General features: G+C 38.6%; 1 pseudogene; it reads left to right on the top strand.

Moving 5' to 3' along the window:
• On the top strand, positions 814–11,033 carry LOC110271947 (annotated as a pseudogene).

The raw sequence follows: 11,033 nt of genomic DNA, 5'->3' as shown, positions 1-11,033 counted from the left end.
GATCGCGCATGTCACGCGATTGCGTCATCCATGCGGACGCGTCGCTTGCGCTTTTTCCTCTCCACGCGTTCGCGTCGTCCACGCTACCGCGTCGCTTGCGCTTTTCCAATCCGCGCGGCCGCGCAAGCCATGTCGCGTCACTGCGATTTGCACTCCTTCGCGCGGTTGCGTGAGCCATGTGACCGCGTCACTTCTCGCTGGTTATCTCCTCAAATTCTTGTGTTCCTTCCATTTTTGCTAGCTTCCTCTCCAATCTCCATCTCATTCATGCCCTATAAAGCCTGAAACACTTGACACACAGATCACGGCATCGACTGGAATAGAGGAGAATTAAAATTAAATAATTAAAGTCTCTAGGAAGCAATTTTCAAACATGTACTGAATTTAGGAAGGAAATCTAAATGCATGCTAAATTGATGAATAAGTGGGTAAGGATCATGACAAAACCACACAATTAAACACAATATAAACTATAAAATAGTGGTTTATCAGAAAAGCCGTGGGAAGAAAGGAAGGGGGAGAAAGAAAGAGGCGGCGCGGTGGGTGTTACTGCCGTCGTCGCCGCCACTGTCGACAGGAGAAGAGAGGGAGGTCTGAGAGAGAGCTGAACGGGAAGAGAGGGGAGGAGAACTCGCCGTCGCGCCCAGCCCGCTGCGTGCCTTGTCCCATTGCCGTCCAGACCGCGTCCAACCCTCACCGCCAGCTACGCCTCACTGCCGCCCAACTTGCCGTCGCGCCAGCCACCACGCCAGAGGAGAGAGATCGGACAGAGAGAGACGCGAAGAGGGAGGACTCGCACTGCTGCTTCTGTTCATGCCGTCACGGAGGAGCGTCCCTGTCATCGCGAGTTGTCGCCATCACCGACCCGGACCCATCGTCGTCGTCGTTTCCTGCACCACCGTCGCACCCAGCCTTGTCGCCAAGTCGCCGCGCAGTCACACCAAGGAAGAACGCTCGCGGGAAGAGAGAAAAGATACCGCCGAGGATCCCGTCGCCGTCAGATCTGTGTCTCCATTAGCGTCGTGGGTCTGCTTCATCGCCGAACTGAGTTATGGAATGAAGGGTTAGAACGTGACGGGAAAGGGAGACACCTTCTGCCGCTGTCTCGCCGCCAGAGCCGTGTCACCGTCATGAACCGCCGCCGTTCTGGCTGCTGGAGGCCGCCGCCGAGCCTTTGCCTTCTTGGTAAGCGTTTTTACTTCCAGAACTTTTGATATCAATATTCCAATATAAGTTCTTCGAGGCTCTGAGCTGTTGGTATTGTAGGATTGAGTTCCGATGATTTTATATCAAAGTTAAGGTTATTGTTGGACCATTGGAGTTTCTGGCCACTGTCGGAGCTGCCGCCGGGTCAACTTGGGATTGCGGCTGTTCCATTTTTTCTCTTACTGTAGGTATATCTTATTGCGAACCCTCGCCATTAGTTTTCTGTTATGTGTTATTAAGGTTTTCGTGATATTTATGTTTTAGGATTGAGTTATCGGGATTGCTTGTTGCAATTAAAGCCGTTTCTGCTATTGCGGAAGTGAGCAGACCTGCGATTGAAGCTGCAGTTGGTTTCGGGCATAGAGGAATGGTTCTTGTGACGCCTTTAGTTTATGGGTTCAACTTTCGAGGTAGGAGTTTTTCTTAAAATCTATTTTATATTACAGAGTTGTTATAAATAGATATTGATGCAAAAAGATATACTTCTGTGATTATATTTGTCCTATGGATGTGATGGTTCATTAATCTGAATTATTGATTGCTTGATTGCTTGAGTGGTGTACGGTTGTTGATGAGAAATTGGTTTGTAAAAGTTATTTACTTAATTATTATAAAATGTGGTTTTTCTTGGTTTTGAAGTTATTTAGTGATGTAAATGAATCGATTTTGGAAATAATTTGAGATATGAAAATAAATTGATTCTGGGAGCGGTTTGATTTTGAGTTGGTCTGATTTTATAAATGATTTTATATTTAAGCTTATTTGATTTTAAAAAGAGTTTTATTGTTGGAATTGATTTGATTTGAAAATAATTTGATATTGAAACTGGTTCAACTCTGGAAAATGTTTGAGATTTGGAAATGGTTGAGAAAAGGTTTGAGAAATGTTTGGATGGGACCCGAACAGGGTGGCAAAGTCTGAGTTTTAGAGGAGATACTGCCGAAATTTTATAAAATTGGAAGTTTCGTTTGAAGTAATTATTTAAAAAGATTTGGTTTTAAACGCTATATGTTTTAAGATTGATTTATTTAGAAGAAGGAATTATGTCTTGAATTGGAATTGTTAGTGAACGGAATGGAAAGAAGGATGATGAAAATTTACTTTAAAACATGGTTTTTGAATGAAATTGGAACTGAGATTTGAGTTGATGAATGATGATGATGTTGAGAATGTTGAGATATCGATTAAGAATGTTGAGATATGATCTTTGAATTATTCACATGGCTTATGATTTTGAATTATCTGAGATACGAAGTTCCCTGGATAAAGTACCGTGGCTTGCCATCACGTGTACCAGGTTGAAAACTCGATACTCTGTTGACCCTACGACGTAAGTGTGACCGGGCACTATATAAATTCCCGGGAATATAATCCCCATTGAGCAATATTGATTATTTGAGAAAAAGCTATACATAGACTCTTGGGGATGCACGTCGGGAGACAGTCTAAGTTCAATTCAGACTTGTCGGGTTGGTTGGATAACCGACAGATGAGCCTCATCAGCCATAGGACAGGCATGCATCATATACATTTGTATGCTTTGCTTGGGTTTGAACTTGTTTTGTTTTGCCTAATTGCTAAACTGTTCTTAACTGCTACTTGAAATATTTGCTGTAACTGCTACCTAAACTTGTGCTTTCCTTGTCTGCCTTGCCTGTGTTTGCCCTGGCGTGCTACATTTGAGAATAAATTTTGGTGATGAATTAATGATTGTGTTGTTTGATTGCGTGGTTGGTTTCTGATTGAAATTTTCTTATAAGAAAGGAAAGGTTTCGGATTTCTAAAAGATTAAACATTGTTTCTTTGAAAAGGTTTTGAACGATTATCTATTGGTTTTTAAAGGATTCATAAGGCAATGATAATCACTGAGCTTGAAAACAGTTTTCTTGTTAAATATCTTCTTATGACAACTTTGAAACGCCGTGGTGAAACCATGTGGTTAGGTTCTCACCCCCTACAACTTTACCTTTTCAGGAACTGGATGAAGAAGCATTAAGAAGAGTTAAACTGCGTTTGGTTTTATATGTTGTTGTATTAATTAGATTATTTTCTTCCCTCGTCTTTGTTATTACAATTTTGTAAGAGGGATATGAGTTGTATGTTTTATATATATATTACATTATAAGATATTATGTAAAAAGTCTTGTATATGAATCTATGCCTGCTTGTTTTTTTTTAAGATAAAGTATTTATTTTCGGTTTTCAAAGATAATCAGCGATACAGTGTTGTGTCACAAGCTCCTATTTTAATATTAAGTATATAAAGTAGTTGTAATACTTCTTTCTATCAGAGTGGCGCAGCCAGAAGCGTGACATTCTGGTAGTGAGGGTGTTACAATAGTTGCATGCATTTAGGTAGTACATAGAATAAATTGTTTTCCCTTTCATCTATCTCCTTTGAGTGTGTTTAGCATGAGGACATGCTAGTGTTTAAGTGTGGGGAAATTGATGAATCCATATTTGATGATGATTTTTGCTTGAAATTGAATGGATTCCATCATATAAACTTGTACTTATTCCCTTAATTAGCATGCTTTTGAACTTTCCTCTTAATTTGTGCTTGATTATGAAAACATGCTCTTTTATGCCTAATTTGATCAAATTTTTATCCCATTTGCCTTTCATTCTATGCCTTGATGTTGTTTGTGAGTGATTTCATATGTATAAGGTAGGAATGGCTAGGAGGGAATGGAAGAAGAGCATGCAAAGAGGAAGAAGCATGAAGAATCAAAGAAGAAGAGCACAGCGATGTGTGCATACGCACAGACCTGCGTGCGTACGCACAAGCACCAAAGAAGAACGAAGCGCACGCGTGAGCTGCATCGTACGCGTCGTGTGAACATTTCAAGCATCGCTTAGTGTGCGTGCGCACAGCTACTTGTGCGTACGCACAAATAGAGATTTTGGCAGAGTGTTCGTGTGCGCACACGTCGTACGCACAGGTGTCTGCACATGCCTTCATTAAAATTACATGTGACTCGCGATTTTGGTGGATTTGGAGGCCCATTTCTGAATCCAATAGCTCATAATGAAGGGAAAATGAAGACCATAGCATAGAATAACATTAGGGTAGCTTAGGAGTAGTAGTAGGAAGCTTTAGTATAGTTTTTCTCTAAGTTTTTCATCGTCTCCATTAGGGTTTATACTAGGGTTTTTACATTCAAGTACCATTTCCATTTTTGATCTTGGATTTTGCTAGCTTCCATTGTAAGTATCTCTTTGTTACTACTCTTTATAGCTACATTGTTCTTACCATTCCTTATAATTCAAGTCATAGTTCAATTTTGCTTCTCTTTTACAATTTCAATTTCTTATTGATGAATTTGATGATTGGTGATTTTTACATGCTTGCTTGAGTTATTATTGTTGATTGAGATCATTTGTTACTTTTAGTTTCAAGCATTTTCTCATTTTTCCCATGTTTAGTGTTTTTACCCACCAAGTGTTTGACAAAATGTCAATCATGGTTTTAGGCTAATTTTCTATCTCTTGGCTTGGGGAAAATGAGTACTTGGGTTCCTAGAGTGGGAATGTCCAACATTTAGTGTCAATTCTTGGATTGTTAATTGTTCTTGTTCCCACTAACGCTAATTTGTTGCTAAGGTAATTAGCAAGCAATTTAGGATTTGTGGGTTAAGAACACTTATGCTCATTTAACTTGCTCTCCGATATGAGGGTTGACCAAGTGAGATTAGTCAATTCTAATTGTCATAGTTGTGGTTCCAACAAGAAAAGGACCCATAGCTCATTCCAAGCCAAGATACCTTTCATGCTTTAATATTTCATACACATTTACATTAATCCTTTTTATACCTTACTTGTCTATATTACATAGTTAGTTTTTTAATTCCTTTATTAGTTCATTTATTGTAATTTTGCATGTTCTTTTATTTCTTTATATGTTCATATCTTCATTAAAAACCCCATGAGCACCACAACCGAAATCCAAACCTAGCCTATTGGGGCATTGTCATGGTGCAACCAACCTTTAAGTTTGAGGAACATTTTGGCCGACGAACATGTTGCTTGGAATGCCATTTGTAAATTATATTACTAGTTTAATGCATTATTTTTTCTTTAATAATTCTTATATCACTATCTTCTAGCTTCATTATTTTATAGCTTTTCCCTCTTCTTTTCTTGCCAGTTGACATGTCTAGATGCTTATAAGCTATTATCGCCATGAAAAGGAGGTTAGCCACTTCTGAGGCTAACGCCGTGATCAACTCAGGTGGTAGGGACAAGGTTTCTTCCTCAACCACATTGAGTAACCTTCTCCTGCCGCCAAGATTCAACGAGGGAGCTAGCCCCGAGATTCATGACTTAGATAACCCCTCTCCCACTAATTTTCCTAAAAAGAAGAAACAGAAGAAAAGGAAAAGGTCGTGTTGAGGCAACTGGGATTTTTTCCTAACTTCTTTTGGCTGTATTTTGTTGAAGGAATTTCAGGCTCTCGTGTTTATTAATGAATACCTCATGAGATGAGGCTAAGTCAGGAATGGCTAAACTACCCCTCGAGGAGACCCTTCCCCATGTTTAGAGGATGTTACTTTGCTCAGCCATCTATATTAGGGATGCTGAGAAAGAAGTTGTTAACTTTCACTCTAAATATTCAGGGCAAGAAAAAGAACTAAAGGAGGTGAAGTCACAGGTTTAAAGTTTAAATGAATCCTTGGCAACTCTTAAATAAGAGAATAAAACCCTTCAAACTAAAATTGAATCAATGGAGGAGGCAAAAAATATTTCTGACGCGAGGGAAGAGAAACTTAAGAAGCAGGTTTTTGAGCTCATGAAGCAAATCGAAGAGCTCACCTCATTAGTTAAGAACGCTGAGCGCGCTACAGTGGATGGGGTATTTTATGTTGAACACAATATGCTCGAGCAAATTAAATTCTTAGCCCCCCGACCTGGACGTCTCCAAAGTCGGTGTTTTCTAAAAAGTAATAGATGCGAAAATAGTTGGCATAGTGTAATTCCCCTTTGTGAGATTTCCTAAGTTATTATACTTAGTATTTTGATTTGCCTTCATAGACAACTTACTCCTCATTTTTTCGAAAGATATTTAACTGTTTAAAATTCTGTCAAAGACTTTATTAGTCTGTTATTTAAATTTTATCACCTTTAAATGCGCTTTTTATTTTACCATTTTTTCGATATTAAATCGCACATTTATTGTCATATCGATATTAATACTAAAGGCGCTTTTATTTACTTGTTAAGCCATTGTTCCTAGCTTTATCACTTATGCGAATTAAATAGGCCATAAAGCATGAAATAATTGCTAATTATTAAAGCATCAAATAACTTGCATTACTGAATACACATTTCAAAAATAAGAAGGCCTCATTAAAAACCTAATTTAATAGGAAAAGTGTGCCCTTATTCTAATATCAGAACCTTCCTAAGAATAATACCTTTTGTGATGAACAACATTTCATGTCTTCGGAATCTTAGAACCATCAAGGTTTTTTAATTTGTATGCCATTTTGCCTAGACTTTTCTTAACTCTGAAAGATCCTTTTCAAGTCAGAACTAATTTTCTCTAATACGCCGAGGATCTAGCGTTGGCTTGTCTTAACACTAGATCACCTTCTTATAAGTTCTTTGGCCTGACTTTAGGTTGGCTCCTGACCTCACTTCATCAATAAGGTCAATATTCAAACTCCTTCCCGAATTGCCGAGCAACAATCTCGGGATGGGCTCACCAATTTCCATGGGAATTACTGCCTCTTCGCCATAAATAAACCTAAACAAAGTTTCTCTAGTGGAGGATTGAGGTGTAGTACAATAAGACCATAGGATTGACCATAATTTGTCGACCTATGAACCCGAAAAGTCGTCCAGCCTCTTCTTTAATCCTTTCAAAACTATTTTGTTTGTGGCTTCGGTCTGCGCATTAGCTTGAGGTGCGCTACCCATACAAAGCTTTGACAAATTCCTAATCCACTCAAGAAATCTCAAAACTTGGAATCAGTAAACTGAGATTCATTATCTGTTACTATAACCTCAAGAATTCTAAACCTCGTTAACACCTCTTGCCAGATAGATTTCCGACATTGAACTGAAGTAATACTTGATAATGGCATAGCTTCAATTCATTTTGTGAAATAATCTATCGCCACCATTAAGAACTTTACCTGCCCAGTGCTTTGGGAAAACAGTCCTAACAAATACATCCCCCTCTTTGCAAAGGGTCTTGTTGGAACCACATAAATGAGTTCATGATGTAGGGCTTGATGTAAATTGCCATGAAGTTAGCACTTCTAACACTTCTTTACATACTCCATGCACTGCAATATTTTCAGACTGAGATAACATTTAAATTTTTTTCCCTAAAAGTTGATAAAAGGTTGCTTGTGATCTGTAGCAATACTTTTGTACTTAAAGCAATGTTTTTGAACTCCTTATCGCCATTGTCTTAGATTACAGGCAATGCTTTTTTTATTCAAAAGCAACGCTTTCGTAAGCAACACCTAATTAGTGCTGCCTTTGGTTGAAAAAGAACAACGCTTCAGAGGTGTGTTTAAGACAACACTTTTGCTATGTTGTCTTTTCTCTCACGTTTCGGACACTATAAAATGAGTTGCCTATTTGCTATAAAATGCAATCCTTTTATGCATGCTTATAAGTTTAAATTTGCAAACCGTTGAAGTGTTGCCTAATATTCAGAATATATAACTTATTAAAATATTGCTTAAAGCCAAATATGCAACTAGTAGAAGAGTTGCCTTTTTGGTAAAACTAAAAGTTATTTTTGTACTAAAAATACAAAAACTATAAAATTCACTATAGAATTTTTTCTGTGCATAAATAATCATTTAAATTATTAAACAAATTTGTGCATAATAGAAAAATTTTAAAAAGAACACAAAATAACTAATAATAAAGTTCTAATTAAAATAGATATTAAAAGATCCGGTTAGCGTTTTAAATATATATATATTTGCCAATAATTTCCAACAAAATAGTAATTAATATTTATAAAAAAAAATATCAATCTACTTTCATATTTTATATCCATGCTTGACTTGTCCAATATGCTAAATTTGCAAATAATAATACAAAGAATCTTAAGTCAGTTGTGCACTTAGTATGATTGTGTGAATTATCTCTTTCCTCATGAGTTTTCCGTTTTCCTATATTATACCTTTGATGGAATAATCGTTAGGCATTTACGACCTTAAAGGTACGTTTTGATGTCATGATTTGACAGCTTTTTGAGATAATAATTTTTTATTTATTTTAATGACATATCTGTTACCTATTAATAGAGCTAGTAATGTACTATTCTCATTTAATCGAATTCTCATCATATTATTCTTGTCCAGAACAAGGTCTAAAATAGGACTTCCAAATGTGATAAAGTGGTGATCTCCCAATATTAGAAATGCATAATAAACAAGTTAAAGCTTCTATTTTTTCTTCTTAAGTCGAGTTACTCCTATATGAAATTCCTCCATGAGTTCCATTGCAACTTAAATCGATGTATAAATTGCAAAGCGAAAAAAATGACGTACATATTTAAATAATTACAAACAACTATTTCGATCAGTAATATTATAACTGTTAGGGTTAAGTATAATTTTGATTCCTAAGATTTAATCTGAAAATCGAATTCGTCCCTAACTTCTTTTTTTGTATTTGTATTCGTCCTTAAGCTCTATTTTGGTTTTAAAATTGTCCTTTCAAGAGAAAAAAGTTTTTAAGGACAATTTCACCCCTTGGGGTCATTTCCTATATTTCATTCCCTAAAATCATTTTGTCTTCCCTAATGCGCAGAGCTAAAACCATGAGGTGAAATCGACAGATTCTGGTAGGCAAGGGTCGGCGGAGCAGTGCCTCAGGACGGATTTGGCAGCGAGGAGAATTGCGGTGCCTGAGGAGGCGGCAGCCAAAAGGAAGGCGCGGCGAGAGGCGCAAAGGGAGCTCCAGTGGAGACTTGAGGTGGCACGAAGGATGATGTTGCTATTGCAACGGCTTCGCAAGTTTCTCTCCCTTTTCTTTCTCTGTAATCGAAGGAAGTTCCGTCGTCACCGACATCGTTGCTCCATTTGACCTCTCCTCCTACGTTGTTACTCCGCTTAACTCATGCACCGTCGCTTGTGTCTCTACCGCCTTCGCTACGGCAGCATCTCTGCTCGCGTTCGTCTTTTAGCGAGTAAAACCCGTAGTAGTTCCTGAGATTCGTGTGATTACCCAATGTAGTCCTCAAGATCTCGATTTCTTCATTGTAATCCTCCAGATAGAGCTCCGAGCACTCATAGTGGTTTTGCCATGCTGGTCATATTTCTGGTGATGAGTTATCATCAGAGTGCTTACGTCGCATCGTTTTGCCACGCTGGTCCCTCCCACTATACCCATATTGGTCCCTCGCAGTTGGTGATATTGTACAAAGCCCCACTCTTGCACGCTTCGCTCTCCCTCTTCCTCGCGTTCTTCATCACATTCTTCAGGCTCTCAATTCTATTCCTCTACGCTCTCCAAACCTACATCACCCCGATGCCCAACCCTCCACGTCCAACGGCCTTTGTGCTACCATTCGCCGTCCTAGCGCCCCCGAAGGCCCTGCTCCCGACCTCAGAAAGTGGCCCAAGAATAAAGACAAGCTCAATTTTGACGAGAAGAATACCCAAATCTTCAGGCTCAAGTTCGACCATGCTCACCTTCAATCCCACCTCTACATCGATTAATACTGTGTTGCGTTCATCGTCTCCTTCGTTACCCTCTGTTCCCTCTTCCTTCACTCTTACTTGGGTTCCGATACCAATTCTGACTTCTTCGTGAGTGGTGCTTTCGTTTCGATTCTGTTGTCAAGTTTGAGCCTTTACATGTGGGTCATGATGCTTGCGAGGCTCACTTTTTGAGAGATCTGCGTCTAGGAGATCTGAGAAGCAGCTCAGTATTCTTTTTGGTGTTTTTCGGAATTTTTGTGGGGATTTTGGGTTTGGATCACACCTCTTCGTTGTTTTAGACCTCCTTTTTGCTAGTCTTGATGGGTTCTGGAAGATTCTCCTTACTCAAGCAGCATTTGGTGAGTATATTTGATATAGTTTATTTATTATATCACATTCTTATGTAAAGTAGTTGCATAATTAACAATGCAAGAATGCTTTACACATAATTGATCCTCAAAAACTATGTTGGGTACTCAAACCAAGTTAATTGAAGACGATTCATACACATATAACAATTCTAAAACTATCATTGCATGATTTGAAAAGGTTTCAACCTTGCTTTTTCAGGGGAAAGATTAGGAGTGTGGCTTGCTCTCTTCCCAACTGTTTATTTATCAGCAAGAACTACAACTGCATTGATCCTTATAGGAGGGGAAACCATGAAACCCTTCTTCCAAATAGTTTGTGGTCTAACGTGTACCTCAAATCCTTTAACCACAGTGGAGTGGTACCTGGTTTTCACTCCTCTATCCATTGTCCTATCTCAGCTTCCAAACCTCAATTCAATTGCAGGGCTCTCACTCATAGGTGTTGTGAAAGCAATCACTTACTCCACCATGGTTTGGGTTCTATCTGTGAGCCAACAAAGGCCACCCTCCATCTCTTATGAACCTTTGTCATCGCCATCATCTTCTGCATCTTTGTTTCTTGCCTTGAATGCTCTTGGAATCGTAGCATTTTCTTTCAAAGGCCACAATTTGGCACTAGAGATTCAGGTACTAATAATGTCTTGCCATAAACTTTGTCTAATTAAACTTCTGATTTTTCTCTCTTTAGTTAATGAAAATATGAGTTTTTCTTCTTTTTCAGGCTACAATGCCGTCGACTTTTAAGCACCCGACTCGGGTGCCAATGTAGAAAGGTGCCAAGGTT

Source organism: Arachis ipaensis, chromosome B05, assembly GCF_000816755.2.
Source record: "Arachis ipaensis cultivar K30076 chromosome B05, Araip1.1, whole genome shotgun sequence".
Taxonomy (NCBI): Eukaryota; Viridiplantae; Streptophyta; class Magnoliopsida; order Fabales; family Fabaceae; genus Arachis; species Arachis ipaensis.
The sequence above is the reverse complement of the archived record's forward strand: the minus strand, read 5'-3'. Positions and strand labels throughout refer to the sequence as shown.